The sequence below is a fragment of the Saimiri boliviensis genome, chromosome 21 (genome assembly GCF_048565385.1).
Source record: "Saimiri boliviensis isolate mSaiBol1 chromosome 21, mSaiBol1.pri, whole genome shotgun sequence".
Classification (NCBI taxonomy): domain Eukaryota; kingdom Metazoa; phylum Chordata; class Mammalia; order Primates; family Cebidae; genus Saimiri; species Saimiri boliviensis.
Window position 1 is genome coordinate 15,455,320 of NC_133469.1, and position 17,381 is coordinate 15,472,700.

General features: G+C 47.7%; 1 pseudogene; it reads left to right on the forward strand.

Moving 5' to 3' along the window:
• Positions 1–15,019: 15,019 nt before the first annotated feature.
• LOC101045599 (tRNA (guanine(10)-N(2))-methyltransferase TRMT11-like) lies at positions 15,020–16,757 on the forward strand (annotated as a pseudogene).
• The last annotated feature ends 624 nt before the right edge of the window (positions 16,758–17,381 follow it).

A 17,381-nucleotide genomic window follows, 5' to 3' on the forward strand; every position in this document is an offset into this window, starting at 1 on the left:
TGCATTTTGCAAACTGTTCTGTGCCTTGCAAGTATGCCTGGTCACCACCGGGATTATTCCAGAGAAGCACCCTGATCTCCACGGCTGCCCCTGGCCCTGCTCTCAAGTCGGAAGCCCTGAAGCCCCACCTAGGATCACGGGGGCCACAGAGGCCCCTCTCCTGGCTCTCATCCATCCCTCGAATTCCCCACCCCGAGAGACAGTCCTTCTGCATTCCAGCTCCACGTGCAGCAGGAGTGCCCCCTACACACGTACCCCACACCTCTTACAGGCAAGAACTTCCCACAGAGAATGACAGAGGGAACAGGGGATGGTAGTTTCCATAGCAACCCTGGGTTTCTCATTCCCGGCACATAAAATGCCAAACCAGGGTTGGAGAGGTGCGGTCCCCTCTCTCATTGAAGAAGGTTCTCTCCTTCTCCTCCCCCGCCATCCCTACCTTGCTTGGTCCCATCGAGACAAGGAATGCTGGAGGAGGGGCTCTGGGGACACCTGGGCTGCACTCCACGGAGGCCAAACCCACTGGGGGCTGAGGGTGGCCTGAAGGTGTCCCCAGCCAGGGTGCTGTCAGAAGGAGGAGTGGAGAGAAGAAAAGGCGGAAGGGGAGGAGAGGGAGAAAAGGACTGTCACAATGCACCCCCTCCCCACTTCCTGGGAGAGGGCTGACCCTAAAGACAGACAGATGGGAGGCTGAGGCGGGTGGATCACTTAAGGTCAGGAGTTCGAGACCAGCCTGGCCAACCTGGTGAAACCCTGTCTCTACTAAAAATACAAAAATTAGCTGGGCGTGGCAGCAGGCACCTGTAATCCCAACTACTCAGGAGGCTGAGGCGGGAGAATCACTTGAGCCCAGAAAGCAGAGGTTGCAATGAGCTGAGATTGCGCCACTGCACTGCAGCCTGGGTGACAGAGCTAGACTGTCTCAATAAACAAACAAACAGGGACTTTAAAGGCCAGTGGGAAGAGGCAAGACTTGGAAGAAAGTTTGAAAGGTTTGCCAACTGAGAAGTCTAAGAGGAAAATGTAGGCTGGGCACAGTGGCTCACACCTATAACCCCAGCACTTTGGGAAACCAAGGTGGACAGATCACTTGAGGTCAGGAGTTTGAGACCAGCCTGGCCAGCATGGTAAAACCCTGTCTCTACTAAAAAGTATCAGAACTAGTGCTTGTGGTGGCAGGCACCTGTAGTCCCAGCTACTCAGGAGGCTGAGGCAGGGGAATTGCTTGAACCCGGGAAGCAGAGGTTGCAGTGAGTCCAGACTGTACCGCTGTGCTCCAGCCTGGGCAACAGAGCAAGACTATGTCTCACACCCACGAAACAGGAAAATGTAAGTGGGAACCAGCAAGACGAGAGTTTTGAGAAATGGTATTATGAAATATGACAGATGTCCTCTTCTGTTTGATTTGAAAGATGAACATAAAGATTGGAATCCACCGCCCCCCACCACCATTTTTTTTTAGAACACGAGGTCTTGCTATGTTGCCCAGGCCAATCGTGAACTCTGGCGCTCCAGGATCCTCCTGCCTCAGCCTCCCAAAGCGCTGGGATCACAGGCATGAAGTACTGCATGGAGCCTGGAATTGCTTTTTAATTATCTTTGTTTACTGGACTGCGCATCCTGAATGCAACTTGATCCAAAAGCTGGGCCATGTGAGACTCTTGCTTATAATGAAGTTACAGTCAAAAATAAAAAAGAAAATGATCTTTGAGTCTCACCAGTTTTGTGCAAGGCAAAGGCAATGCTAAGAGAAGCAATCGCCTGGAGATGGAAGGTCCTGGCAACAGGAATCCCGACGCGCCCTCCAAATTCACAGAAATTTCCATGTAGACTCCAGAAGGCATAGAATTGAGGAGTTCATACTAGTACTTTATTATTATTATTGTTAGAGACCAGGGTCTTGCTCTGTTGCCCAGGCTGGAGGGCAGTAACAAAATCATCGCTTACTGTAGCCTCAAATACCTGGGCTCAAGCAATTTTCCTGCCTCAACCTCCCAAGTAGCTGAGGCTACAGGCAGAGGCCACCACTCCCAACTCATTTCTTATTTATTTTTGTCGAGACAGAGTCTTGCTATGTTGCCCAGGCTGGTCTCAAACTCCTGGCCTCAAGCGATCCTCCCACCTTGGCCTCCCAAAGTGCTGGGTTGACAGGCATAAGCCGCATACTAATATTTTTGAAGTTCTCAAAGTGTAGGAAGGTTCCAGCTGATATTTGAATTCTATAGAAATTATTAACTACCAGAAAAAAATGCGAAGAAAATCCGAGACACCCACTCCCTCCCCTGCCAGCTAGCAACTGATGAATAATCAAGACTAAAAGGCTGCTTCTAGCTCCCCGAGTCTAGGCGAGATTGCTAGGCTGTTACAGCACAGCACACCTGGGATAGAATACTTGTCATTGTTCCTCTCGGTGCTGAGTTATTTTAGTAAGCCTGCATAGAGCTCACCTGGAATTCTGTTCTGAGTCTCCTTCCCCCATTTATTTGGCTCTTTCCAGTTCGAGCGGTTTGTAAACCACGCATCTGTCTGTAATCTATGGGGATGCCCAATCAGCAGAGTGTTGATGCCAAGGTAGCTTTTCCCATGACATCTATTATGCAACAAGAGCCCCCAAAGCCATCTCCCTAATCATATAAACTCATGGAGGCGGCCCAAATAGGACTGTCCCCACCCTGGGGAATTACCTGGCCTAGGCAATGAATAATTTATTGAGCATGCCACTGGAGTGAGATCTGGAGGGCAGGCATTATGTCTGGGGGGCAGAACGCATTTATGCTTTCCCTGTGGCCCCCCAACTAGATATAGCACCTAAGAATGCCTGAAGAGCCACCATTTACCTGGCTGCCCACCAAATCTTTAGCGACATGCTCTAACGACTGCTTTGTGGGAGACCAGCCTGGCCAACACAGCAAAACCCTGTCTCTACTCAATGCCTCATCCTTCAAATTCCTCATTCCTCATCCCTCAAACGCAGATCATAGCGATACCCATTTCCTGAGATCGTTAGGATTCAGGGAGCCTGCCTGGGAAGCCTCTGGCGTGGGAAGGATGTGTGGGGTGTTGGCGGGGCACTGGGTGCTGCCCTGTGTATCAGTCCTCAGCGCAGTGAACAACACCCAGGATGTGGCCCCCCCCTGGCTACCCAGGTAAATGGTGGCTATTCAGCAGTGCAGAATTCTGGGGCAAGAACATCTCAGGTGGAGGGAATGGCAATAAATCCGAGGAGCTGTCCTTGGCTCTGGTCTTATTCTTACTCCACATATTCAAGGTGTCAGCAAATCCTACTAAATCTGTCCGCTCATCCCCAGCTGTCCTGCCCCAGCCACCATCATTTCTTGCCCGAATGAGAGCAGCAGCCCCTAACTAGTCTTCACACAGCAGGCAACACAGAGTGTTCCTTTGAAAACAGAAGTCAGATCACATCACTCCTTCCAACGGCTCCCCTCCCCCTTCAGCTAAAACCCCCAATCCCTCCGGTGCCCTGGAAGACCCCCACGGGCTGGCCCTGCCCCTCTTCCTGCCCTCTTTACCTGCCTCTCTCCCTCTGGCTGTCTCCGCTCCAGCCTGCAGACCTCCCTGCTGGCCCTCAGCATGGCAAACACGTCCCTCCCCCCGCCACCTTTGCCCCTGCTGTTCCCTCCACCTGAGACGTTCTTGCCCCAGAATTCTGCACTGCTCACTCACTCATGGTGTGTGAGTTTTTATACATCACTACCCTTAAAAACCGTTCACTGGCCAGGTGTGGTGGCTCAGGCTTGCAATCCTAGCACTTTGGGAGGCCGAGGCGGGCGGATCACCTGAGGTCAGGAGTTCCAGACCAGCCTGACCAACATGGAGAAACCCTGTCTCTACTAAAAATACAAAAAAGTTAGCCAGATTTGATAGCACATGCCTGTAGTCCCAGCTACTCAGGAGGTGAGGCAGGAGAATTGCTTGAAACTGGGAGGTAGAGGTTTCGGTGAGCTGAGATCTCACCATTGCACTCCAGCCTGGGCAAAAACAGCGAAACTCCTTTTCAAATAATAATAATAATAATAATAATAATAAAGTCCTTCACTGACCATTCTCTCTAAAATTGCATCTCCTGACGCCTCTATCCCCTTACCCTGATTTATTTATCTTCATAACATTTGTCCCTGCCTGTCACTATAGTCCTCTCTCTCTCTCTCTCTCTCTCTCTCTCTCTCTCTCTCGTTAGAGACAAGATCTCACTCTGTCACCCTGGTTGGAGTTCAATGATGTGATCCTAGCTCACTGTAACCTCAAACTCCTGGGCTCAAGTGATCTTCCTGCCTCCTGAGTAGCTGGAACCGTACTGCACCTGGCTCTATTATATTTTTAATTGGTTAGCTGTCATTGCCTTTCTCTTGCACTAGGGTGGTAGCTTCCTAGCTGATATCAGGGGCTTGGTTTTCTCCACTGCCTCATCCCCAGTGCTACAGCTTGGCACACAGTCGCTGCTTTAGAATTATTTGTTGAACGAATGAAGGATGTGTTGAAATGAACACACGATGAATTACCTAGCTGTGAAATTAATGATGGAAAAGAGATTTTAAAATTAGGGTAGTGTGACTGCCATGAGAATCATGTGGTCCCCAAACCACCCACATCAGCATCTGTTGGAAGCTTTTTAGAAATGCAAGTTCACAGGCCCCCTTAGATCTACTGAATCAGAAACTGTGGGGCCAGGGGCCAGCAGCAGCCTGCATTTTAGCAAACCTTCCGGGTGGTTCCACTGCACGCTCAACCTTGAAACTGCTCTATGCTAAGGTCCCCCGAACAAGCGTCTGACTCCTAAGCTCATACTCTTTCCCTTTCCCACAGTCATTCCCATGGAAAACATGAGAATAAGCAATAATGATGATCCTGGTAAAAACGGGGCAACTTGGCAAAGACTTTGCTCGTGAAAGCAGAATTCACGAGGCATGCATGCCGCTGTGAGTCCTGGAGCTCCAACTTCAATTGTTTCAACCCAAAGGCGCTGGCCTGGCACCTCCACTAAGTCTTCAGAGACTGCAGGTCCTCGGATTTTTCTGCTCTGCCATCCTCAGCATGTAGCTTCCCTCCTCAAGACCTTATTATTGTTTCAGATGGCTGCTGAATCGCCAGTCATCACATCTATGTTCCAGGTAGGAAGCATAAGGAAGAAGGAAAGGACAAAGGGTCCATGTTGTGTTCTTCTTACAGAGACTTCAAAGTAAAACCTGGTGTTTACATCTCACTGGCCGTGCCAGCTGCTCTGGGACAGGTATTCTTTTAATTGAGCACATTGCGGTCCAGAATAAAACCCATGTTCTGTTACTAAGGAAGAAAGAGAAAATGAATGCTGTGTAGACAGCTAGTAGTGTCTTCCATACCAGCTGAGTTCTTTCTGCTCCTTAAGATGTAGATAAGAATGGCCAGGCATGGTGGCTCATGTCTAATCCCAGCACTTCGGGAGGCCGAGGCAGATGACCACCTGAGGTCAGGAGTTTGAGACCAGCCTGGCCAACATGGAGAAACCCTGTCTCTACTAAAAGTACAAAAAAAAAAAAAAAAAAAAAAAGCAGGACGTGGTGGCAGACACCTGTAATCCCAGCTACTCAGAAGACAGAGGTACGAGAATCCTTTGAACCCAGGAGGCAGAGGTTGCAGTGAGCTGAGATTGTGCCAATGCACTCCAGCCTGGCCAACAAGAATGAAAACTCTGTCTCAGAAAAAAAAAAAAAAACAACACAGATGTAGATAAGAATGATTCCAATTCCCACTCTATTTCCCATGGCAGTTCCAAGTCCTTCCCAACCCTGATGCAAATCCTCCAAGTATTTATACGCTGTCACATCTAGCTCCTTTCTGCTGAGTTAATTTCATTTATGGATCGTATCACTATCCTGCACGTTCTGCCAATTTGGGGTCAATCCAATGGTGGAACCCAACCCCTAACCCTATGCGTACACACACACACACACAGACACACAGACACACACACATACACACACATATACACATACACACGCATACACACATATATACACCCACATACAGACACACTACACACACATTCACACACATATATGCATACACATACACACACACACACAGATGCACTACACACACATACACACAAATATACACATACACACACTACACACATACACACACTACACACACATACACACATACACACACATATACACACATACACACACACTACACACACATACGCATACACACTACACACACAGACACATGCATACACACACACATACACATACACACATACACATACAGACACACTACATATACACACATACACACATACACACATACATACACACGGACACACACTGCACACATATATGCATACACACACACATACACACACAGATACACTACACACATACACAGACATATACGCATACACACACACACTACACACACACATGTACAGACACACTACACACAAATACACACACATACACACACACTTGCAGGGCATTTCTGTGTATAACAGACTGTACTTAAGAGTGGAGGGATGAGCCGGGCGCGGTGGCTCAAGCCTGTAATCCCAGCACTTTGGGAGGCTGAGGCGGGTGGATCACGAGGTCGAGAGATCGAGACCATCCTGGTCAACATGGTGAAACCCCGTCTCTACTAAAAATACAAAAAACTAGCTGGGCGTGGTGGCACGTGCCTGTAATCCCAGCTACTCGGGAGGCTGAGGCAGGAGAATTGCCTGAACCCAGGAGGCGGAGGTTGCGGTGAGCCGAGATCGCGCCATTGCACTCCAGCCTGGGTAACCAAGAGCGAAACTCCGTCTCAAAAAAAAAAAAAAAAAAGAGTGGAGGGATGGACGAAGAGCTGACTTAAATCACAGCAGGAGATTGAAAGACCTGCCCATGTCTCCCCAACTAATAAGGTTCATTTAGAACAATTCAATTCATTTGGATTATAAAACATTAAGTGTTCATGTGCTTGAAAGGCCTGAGACATTGGCTGTTTTGTCGCATTTGAGGGGCCTTATCCAGCCCAGCGCTCCACTCTCCTCATTCTGTATCCGAGGTCACAGGCTGGTTCTGCAGACCTGGCATCTGAGACATCTGTGCAGTCATCTACGGAGGGAGGGGGTGCCCTCAGGAAGGACTTGTAAGGAAGTGGGGAGGCAGGACAGGGCAGGGGAAGAAGCCCGGCAGGAACGTGGGGATGGTGGAAACCTAGCCTCAGCCAGGTCCCACCCAGAGCTCCGGAGCATGGAAGGAACCACAGATTTACTCCATCCTGAGCCCGGGGACTTGGCGTCTTTGACCCGTGTATAGGTTAGATGTTGGATGAGGATGGGGCAGTGCGATCTCCCAGGCGTCTTGGTTGGGGGCGGTTCTCAGTTGAACCGACACCCCCCAGTAGGCGGGGCCTGGGTGTTTCATTTCTGCAATGGGGGTCTGGGCAGGTCGCCAACATGCCTGTGACATTCTACCATCTCCACGGCCTCTAGAAATGCTAAATTCTCTTCCCTTCTTGAGGCAGAGGACTTAACCTCCCCACCACCCCAGTCCCCCACTCTCGCACTTCTGCAAACTGATCAAACCTGTTTGCCTGCTCTTCGAAACACAGCCAGCTCCAGGCCTGGATTTAGAAGGCAAAGGATTTCGAAAAGCAGCTCTGTTTCCGGCACCAGATGCTGGATGCCTGGAAGGCCTGATTCTGAATCCTAGGTCGAATGCCCTCACCTTACTGTGGGCTGTGGAGATTTTTTTTATTTGTCTGGCAAAATTAAATGACTTCCCTCGTTAGCCCACCTTCCTGAACTTCGGGGTCAGCGGGCTGTCAGGGAGGGGGTCGCCACCTCCACGTGACCTGCTCATCAGCTTGGGTCCATCAGCAGGTGAAGCTGAAGCTCCCGAAGGAATTGTGTGATCCTGAGCTGTGCCAGTTCATTTTCCCTAAAAATACACCCTGAAACTGGGGCACGATGAAGGATTGCTGACAAACCAGGAACAGGAATGAAAAAAAAGACTCTGGGGCCATCTGACTCCTCACTGAGTCACCTCCACACCGTCACAATGGAGCTCAGCGCGGACCCTCTCCACTCCTCACTGGCATCAGTACAAATTCAAGCAGCTCACTGAGGCTTCCGGGGGCTTGTGAGTCACTCTTAGGAGACCCTGCTGCTGTCATGCAGCCCTCTTTTTCCCCAGAAGAAAATGGAGTGAGAGAGGGTTTTTGCCCTGGGTCAGGCCACTAATTGGTGGTGGCGTCGGGGAGCGTCCATACTGGCTGACTGGCGAGGCAGTGCCCTCCCTCTTGCCCCCTTGTGCCTGAACTTCCTCCATGCTTCCTAGAGAGGTGAAGGCATCCTCGCCCAATCAGTAAAGGATGCTTTCGGCTTCAAGTTGCAGAAAATCAGAGCAATGGCCACTGGACGAAGGACAATAGTGCTTTCTTAATGCAACCTCTGGAGGGAGATTATCAAGAAGGATCCAGGCTCTCTCCACACTGCTTTTCTCAGCATTTAACCTTTCAGCCTCTGGCTTATTACCTCATGTCACAAAATGGTTGCCACAGCTCTGGACATCAAGTCCTCATAAATGGTATCTGTAAGGTCTTTTAGGCTGACTGATGGTGACATGTCTTCCACATACACCTCTGGAGGGCCTTCCGGAACTAGAAAACCTGAAGTAACTGGAACGCGTAGGAACGATCAACCCCTGCCGCTCCTGACTAAGTGACTAACATTCTTCTACTGTTTCTTATTCCAGCCTCAATTGACAAGGCCATTGGACTTTGTAACTGACCTTGGTCAACCTAGTGACTCCAGACCTTATGATCCCCTCCCATCTTGCAAACCTATGAGCCTCTCCAAGTTTGCAAAAAACTGCCCTAAACTGTAACTTTTGTAACTGTCACTGCATATCCCAAACCTGTAAAACGAACTCCTATTCATCCACCCTCCGTGGACTCTCTTTTCGGACTCAGCCAATCCGCACCCGGGATTGAATAAACAGCCCTGTTGCTCACACAAAGCCTGCTTGGGGATCTCTTTATTCAGAGCACATGTTTTAACAGTATCCAAAGCTAGGAGTCACACACACACACACACACACACACACACACACACACACACACACACAGCTGCAGTCTCCCTAAGTAGCCATCTCTTCCACAGGGAGACCCTTTCTTCTATAAGGAAGGAAACACTTTGTTTACAGTTAACTGACCAGAATACAATTAACTAACTTCCAGCATCACACAGGGACTTTGTATTGAAAATCAGACAAGAACAACTTGAAGAATTGAAAACATGACAGCTGAGTGCGGTGGCTCACGCCTGTAATCCCAACACTTTGGGAGGCCGAGGTGGGTGGATCACGAGGTCAAGAGATCAAGACCATCCTGGTCAACATGGTGAAACCCCGTCTCTACTAAAATACAAAAAAATTAGCTGGGTATGGTGGCACGTGCCTGTAATCCTAGCTGCTTGGGAGGCTGAGGCAGGAGAATTGCTTAAACACAGAAAGTGGAGGTTGCAGTGAGATCGTGCCGCTGCACTCCAGCCTGGTGCCTGGCGACAAAGCAAGACTCTGTCTTAAAAAAAAAAAAAAAAAAAAGAGGCTGGGCGCGGTGGCTCACGCCTGTAATCCCAGCACTTTGGGAGGCCGAGGTGGGTGGATCACGAGGTCAAGAGATCAAGACCATCCTGGTCAACATGGTGAAACCCCGTCTCTACTAAAAATACAAAAAACTAGCTGGGCATGGTGGCGCGTGCCTGTAATCCCAGCTACTCAGGAGGCTGAGGCAGGAGAATTGCCTGAACCCAGGAGGCGGAGGTTGCGGTGAGCCAAGATCGCGCCATTGCACTCTAGCCTGGGTAACAAGAGCGACACTCTGTCTCAAAAAAAAAAAAAAAAAAGAAAGAAAGAAAGAAAGAAAAAGAAAAGATGGCGGGGAGAGAGGATGAAGATGTCTCTGGATTCAGGGGCTGTGCCTGTAGCCCTGGCTGTGTGGGTCCATGCTAGAAGGTGTCTGAGAGCAGAAGTGGAGGGGCTGGGGAATTTGGGAGAGGCCCGCTGATTTTCTGGGAGGAGGCGTCCAAGGGCAGGCTTTGGAAAGCTCTAGGGAAAGGGTGGGAGAGCCACTTCGAGGGAGGAGGGAAGAGCAGTGAGGGCCGGGCTGAGGAGCTGGGGCAGGGGCTGCTGGCTGGCAGGCTCGTGCTGCTAAAAGGCCAGGTGGGGCAGCTGGGAGAATCCAACCCCCAGGCAGCACCTGCACCTTCCTCCCAGCTCCACCTCTGCCACGGTGATAACCTGGTCAGGTTGCTCCTCTGCAGGGGGGTCTCAGCTTTTCTGTCCATTCCATGAGAGTTTGATTCGTTTTTTCATTCTCTTTTAATTATTAGTCACTCATTCCACAAATACTTACCAAACTCCTGCAGGAAGCATGTAATGTCAGAGTTAGTGGCGATCTTGGTTAAGGTGCTTTACTGATCTGAGCCTCAGTTTCCTTGTCTGTAGAATGGAGATGATCATTGTACCGACCTCCAGGGTCGGTACATGTCAATTGAGGAATGTGCTACATGTAAACTGCTGTTGACGGAGCCTGGGACATGGTAAGTGCCTTGGACCCTGGAGATATGGCAATGAGGTAAAGCGGGAGAACCGCTTCCCTGGCACTGCCAGTCTAGTGCAGGATTCCTCAAGTCCCATGATCAAATCATCTCTCCAAACAGAACGGTGATAACTGGTGGTAAGAGATCTGAAGCGGCATCACCGGGTCCTGTGACCCTAGGACCTGGCCAGGCGTGGGGATCATGGAAGGCTTCCATGAGGAAGCATTCTCAGGCCAGGATCTGAAACGGGAGGAGGATCCTCTAGGTGAAGTGGGGAAAGGAATCTTCCAGGCAATGGGAGCAGTGTATGTACAAACGCTGAGGTGGGTGACACCAGCATGCTGGAGAGACTGAGATGAGGCCCGAGGGTCCCAACTTTGGGTGGCAAGGAGATTCCAACGAGGGAGTCAGGGCTACCCGAGCCTGTCCCCGGGGCCTTATGATAGACTTGGTGTTTTATCCTCAGAGAAATGGGATGCCATCAAATGGCTATTAGCAGAGGAATGCCATAATCATCGTGTGTGTGTGTGTGTGTGTGTGTGTGTGTGTGTGTGTGTGTGTCTAAAAAATATATCTCAGCCAGGCACAGTGGCTCACGCCTGCTGTAATCCCAACACTTTGGGAGGCCAAGGTGGGAGGATCGCTTGAGGCCAAAAGTTTGAGACCAGCCTGGGCAACATAGTGAGACCCTGTCTCTTAATAAAAGGGGTGGATGGAAGGAGACTTTTCTCTGCCTATCCTTTTGTACCTTTCTAATTTTGAAACAAGGGTTTCCCAGTTTAAATCCATCAATCAAAGCCTTAAAAGTCAAGCAGCTCCTTTGCTGCTACATGGAGACCAGAAGATGGGCTGGGAGTGGAGGGCAGCAGTCAGTGGGGTACCCGCTGGGGTCCTCTGGAGTCACACCTGAGGTTCATTGCCTCACACCAGGAAATTAAGGATAGGAACACACAAGGCACACCAGGAGTGAGGTTAAGAACGGGGGTTTAAATAGGCAAAAGAAAGAGAAATGTTCTCCTTCCTGTGGAGAAAGAGGGAGTCCCAAGCAGATCTTCCAGTTTCATGGTGAAATGCACAGTGTTTTATAGATGAGCTTGAGGAGGCAGTGTTTGATTTATATCGGGCCCAAAAGATTGGTCAAACCAGGTGTGCCATTTACATAGCTCGAGAAGAAGCTGGTTTCTCCACCCTAATCTTTTTTTGAGACAGAGTCTCGCTGTGTCACCTAAGCTGGAGTGCAGTGGCATGATCCAGCTCCCTGCAACCTCAGCCTCCTGGGGTCAAGTGATTTTCCTGCCTCAGTCTCCCAAGTAGCTGGACTACAGGTGCATGCCACCATGCCCGGATAATTTTTGTATTTACAGCAGAGACAAGGTTTTGCCATGTTGGCCAGGCTGGTCTCGAACTCCTGATCTCAAAAGATACAACCTCCTTGGCCTCTCAAAGTGCTGGGATTACAGGCCTGAGCCACTGCACCTGGCCCCTAATCTTTTATTATACAGATGGGTTCTCTACCTGGCTGGCTCCATGTTACCTGTTTCTTTCTGTACACGTGGTGACAAAGAAAAGAGAAAATGGAGCCTCCAGGCTGAACATACCTGGCTTCCGGATAGCCTTTTCCTATTGGCATAGCTGCTGGCATTCACCTGTGCCAGCTTCCAGCTTGCATATCTATGTCTGCAGCTCGATTTTACAGGCTACTCTTTGTTAGAAAAGAAATGATTTGGGGGTTGCTTTGTGTTAAAAGGGAAGCTTACCGAGGACTCTCTTGCCATCACTAACTACCTAAATCGTTTCTTTTTAGCTCCTGTATCAATGAGAGCTTGGACTCGGGGCCAGGGGGGTTAGTATAGAGAAGCAGATGGAGTCAAAAACATTCATAGGCCGGGTGCAGTGGTTCATGCCTGTAATTCCAGCACTTTGAGAGGCTGAGGTGGGCGGATCACCTGAGGTCAGGAGTTCGAGAACAGCCTGACCAACATGGCAAAACCCATCTCTACTAAGAATACAAAAATTAGCTGGGCGTGGTAGTGGGCACCTGTAATCCCAGCTACTCGGGAGGCTGAGGCACGAGAATTGCTTGAGCCCCAGGGGTGGAGGCTGCAGTGAGCCGAGATTGTGCTGCTGCACTCCAGGCCCGGGTGACAGGGTGAGACTCTGTCTCCAAAAAAAAAAAAAAAAAAAGACATTCATGAAGTAAAAAGTAAAACTGCGTTCCCTTGATAGCCCCTCCCACGCTGATTCTGACCTCATCTGAATGGAAGAGTCTGAGACAGGAAAAAGGTTTCTCTGGGGACCTCTCGTCCCATACTCCTTTGTCTCTAAAAGATGCTTGCTTTGGACTGGTGACAGAAGTGGAGTCTAAAGAAAGAACGCGGGACCTAAGCAAAAACAGCAAGGGACAGTGTTAAAGGAGGACCATTCCGGCAGCCTCTTCCCTTTAGAACTGTTTCCTCGGCCTGGCAGAATCCTGGATGGTGGAGTACTCAAGGGACTCATCTACCCATAGTTGCAGGCAAACATGGTTCATCGTACCCACATGGCGTTCCAAGCACACCCTGTCTAAGGCAACAAGAACCTCCTACCTGCTAGCTCATGGGAGGCAACTCACATGAAGAATGAAGCCAACTCTATGACTTGAAGTTTGGGGGAGTGTTCGTTGAATGGAACGGTTGACTTCCATTTAACATGCAAACGCCTTGAAGAGAGACAACGTATGCGGCTAAAATTCATCCAACGAGAGCACAAAGCAATCCTTATGAAGGTGTGAGCCACATGGCTCAGTTTCACAATAGGGTCATGGTCAGAGAAACTCAGTTCACCAATAAAAGTAACACTAGTCTGGCAGTGTCTCAGAAACAGACACCTCATCTGACCCAACAATTGCACTCAGGTATTCAGGCAAGAAAAATAAAAACATATGTCCACACAAAGACTTTTACGTGCATGTTCACAGCATCCCTATTCATAACAACCCCAAACTGGAAATGACCGCAGCACCCATCACCTAATAAATGCATAAACATATTGTGGTATGCCTGGTATATTGCTCAGCAATAAACAGGAACAAAGATGGACGCATACACCAGCATGGATGACTCTCCTGCCTACTCCTAGGAGATCAACTTTTTCAGCTAACACACGTGAGTAAGAACATGCAGTATTTATCTTTCTGTGCCTGGCTTATTTCCCTTAACATCATGTCCTCCAAACTCATTCACATGACCATGAATCACGACACTTCATTCCTTTTCATGGCTGAATATTATTCTCTTGTGCACATATACCGCATCTTCTATTGATGAACACTTAAGTTTGTTTTCATATCTTGGCTATTGCGAATAGCATGGCAATAAACATGAGTGTACAGATATGTCTCTTCAACAAACTGATTTCATTTCCTTTGGATATTCGCCCAGTAGTGGGACTGCTGGATCAAACGGCAATTCTATTTTTAGTTTTTTGAGGAACCGCCATACTATTTCTATAATGGTTATACTCATTTGCCTTCCCACCAACAGTGTACAAAGAGTTCCTCTTTCTCTGCCTCCTTGCCAGTATCTGCAAATTTGGCTTTTTAGTAATAACCGTCTTAATTGGGGTGAGATGATACCTCGCTATGGTTTTGATTTGCATTTCCCTGATGATTAACGATGTCAAGCATTTTTCTCCTATGCCCGTTGCCCATTCATCTGTCTTCCTATTTTCAAGTGTCTATTCAGATTATTTGCCCATGTTAAAATTAGATTATTTGGCTTTGTTCTTGTTACTGTCGCATTTCTTATATATTCTGGTATCAAACTGCTGGCCTCAGGTCATCCTCCCTTGGCCTCCCAAAGTGCTGGGATTACAGGTGTGAGCCCCGCACCCAGTTTTTATATGCTCTGTTTATTACTTCCCTATCAGATGAAGAGTTGCAAATATTTTCTCCCATTCTGTAGGTTGCCTCTTCACTCTGTTGATTGCTTCCTTTACGTACAGAAGCTTTTTAGCTTAAGATAATCCCATTTGTCTATTTTTGCTCTCGTCGCCAGTGCCAAAAAACCTTTGCCCAGAGCAATGTCCTTCCAAAGTGTCCCCCCTCCCACCAGTGTTTTCTTCTAGTAGTTTTATAGTTTCAGGTCCTGCATTTAAGTCTTTAATCCATTCTGATTTGATTTTTTTCTATATGGTGAGTGATAGAAGTCTAGTTTTATTTTTCTGTATATGTATATCCAGTTTTTCCAGCAGCACTCATTGAAAAGACTTTTCTTTCACCACTGAATGTTCTGGGTGCCTTTGTTGAAAATCAGCTGGCTGGTCTCAGTGGAGACTCTACTGTGGGAGGGAGAATGAAGCGGGACCTCGATGGGTAGCTGCAATGACACTGCTGATACAGGAGCCCTGCAGTTCCACCTGCCAAACCCCGAACTGTAATTGTCTGATGTTGAAGCTGAAATGCCTCAGGAAATAAAGTCTTTGCTTTCATTTTTTGGAAGTCAATTCGCCAGCAGTCAAAAAACATGGAAAGTCACCATTTTGGATTCTTAGCATTCCCTCTGAAGATACTGCAAGAAATTGAATGAGATATGTGAACTATGGGGTCCTGGACAATCTCCTGAGGAGCTGTACAGTTCTCTTAAAAATTACCCTGTGGAGAAGATGGTTTCATTTCTACATTCAGACTCTACATATAAAATAAAGATTCACATTTTTAATAAGACATTGACACAAGAAGAGAAAAATCAAGCAAACAGATGCATGTAAATTTCTCCTATTTTAAGAAAACGTGAATTTAAAGAAATGACAACATATATTCTCTGTTTTGGAGGATTGTGGTTTGGACCGAAACTGCATTCCTGAGAATCCACATGATATTTGTTTTGATAGATGGATTGCAGATGGACAGAGAGAGCTTACTGAGTCATACCGTGTCAAAAAGGGGCGCTTTGCTAGAAATACAAGTGTGGATGCTGGTTTGTCATGCAGCATGGCTAACCATGGGAAAGTGAAAGAAAATGACATTGTCTTTGATCCATTTGTCAAAACAGCAGTGTACTGTTAATTGTAACTGTAAATTGGGTCTTCTCGAAACTCGCTGCAACCAAATGGATAAAGTTGTGTTTAAGAAAGCAAAGGGGGCCAGGCGCGGTGGCTCAAGCCTGTAATCCCAGCACTTTGGGAGGCCGAGGCGGGTGGATCACGAGGTCAAGAGATCGAGACCATCCTGGTCAACATGGTGAAACCCCGTCTCTACTAAAAATACAAAAAATTAGCTGGGCATGGTGGTGCCTGTAATCTCAGCTACTCAGGAGGCTGAGGCAGGAGAATTGCCTGAACCCAGGAGGCGGAGGTTGCAGTGAGCCGAGATTGTGCCATTGCACTCCAGCCTGGGTAACAAGAGCGAAACTCCGTCTCAAAAAAAAAAAAAAAAAAAAAGAAAGCAAAGGAAAGCTTTTCTGTTCCCCTTGACAACTAGCTCTTCCAGATGGCCTCATGATAGCATCTGCTCATTTTGGTGCCTATGTATATGGGGCAGACACAGACTACAGCACAGTTCACGGCTTGGGAAAGGCCAGTAGGGAAAACAAACAGATATGGAGAGGACCAGAAGAAAACATTAGAGCCGATCTTTGTCAATACAGTTTACAGAAGTATTACCTTGATGTCCTGGTGTCAGATGCATCTAAACCTTCCTGGAGAAAGGGCACATGTGTTGATGCAGTCATTACCAATCCCCCACATGGTATCAGAGAATCTACGAGAACAGGGTCACAGAAGGAAATACCGAAAGAGGTGGAAAAACGTCCAGAAAGCCACGTTCCTGTTTCCTTGAGTTATCATCTGAGTGATATGTTTGTTGACTTTGTTAAACTTCGCAGCTGAGACCCTTGTGTTAGGTGGAAGACTAGTAGTCTATCGGTTACCAGTGTGTACACCACAATACATTGAAGAGATGGTGCCCTGGCACCCTTGCGTGAAACTCGTTAGCAACCGTGAGCAGAAGCTTTCCAGTCACTCATCAAGGCACCTGATCACAATGGAAAAGGTGAAGAAATTTGAGAACCGGGACCGGTATTCATGTCTGCAAAGTGATCGTTTTCTGCCATACCAAGGCCATAATTGCTTCCGTGAGAAATATTTTAGTGGAATGACAGAAAGAATTTCCAAGGAAGAACAATCCAGCCAAGAATGAAAATTAAGATATTGACAATGAAGAAAGGATAAGAATTTGATAGAAAAGACATCTGGATGTGAACTTTCATGTATAATCCAGACAATATGTCCTGTTTTAAAATATTTTCTATAAAAAAGGTAGAAAGCAAATTGTGCAATGTTTTTAAACTTATCTTTGTTTTATAGACTTTTTTGTCGTATATGTTAGTCTTTTGAATCTTATTGAATTCGTATTTGTACTTTCAAGTATTAATGGATATTGACTCAAAACAGTTTTTATAACAATTAATCTACAAAGGAAATTAATATTGTTGACTTTTTTTTTTTTTTTGAGACAGAATCTCACTCTGTCACCCAGGCTGGAGTGCAGTGGCATGACCTCGGCTCACTGCAACCTTCATCTCCCTGGTTCCAGCAATTCCCTGCCTCAGCCTCCTGAGTAGCTGGGATTAGAGATGCATGCCACCATGTCCAGCTAATTTTTTTTTGCATTTTTAGTAGAGACGGGGGTTTCATCATGTTGATCAGGCTGGTCTCGAACTCTTGACCTTGTTATCCACCTGGCTTGGCCTCCCGAAGTGCTGGGATTATAGGCGTGAGTCACCAATGCTCGGCCATATTGTTGACTTTTAAAACATATCTG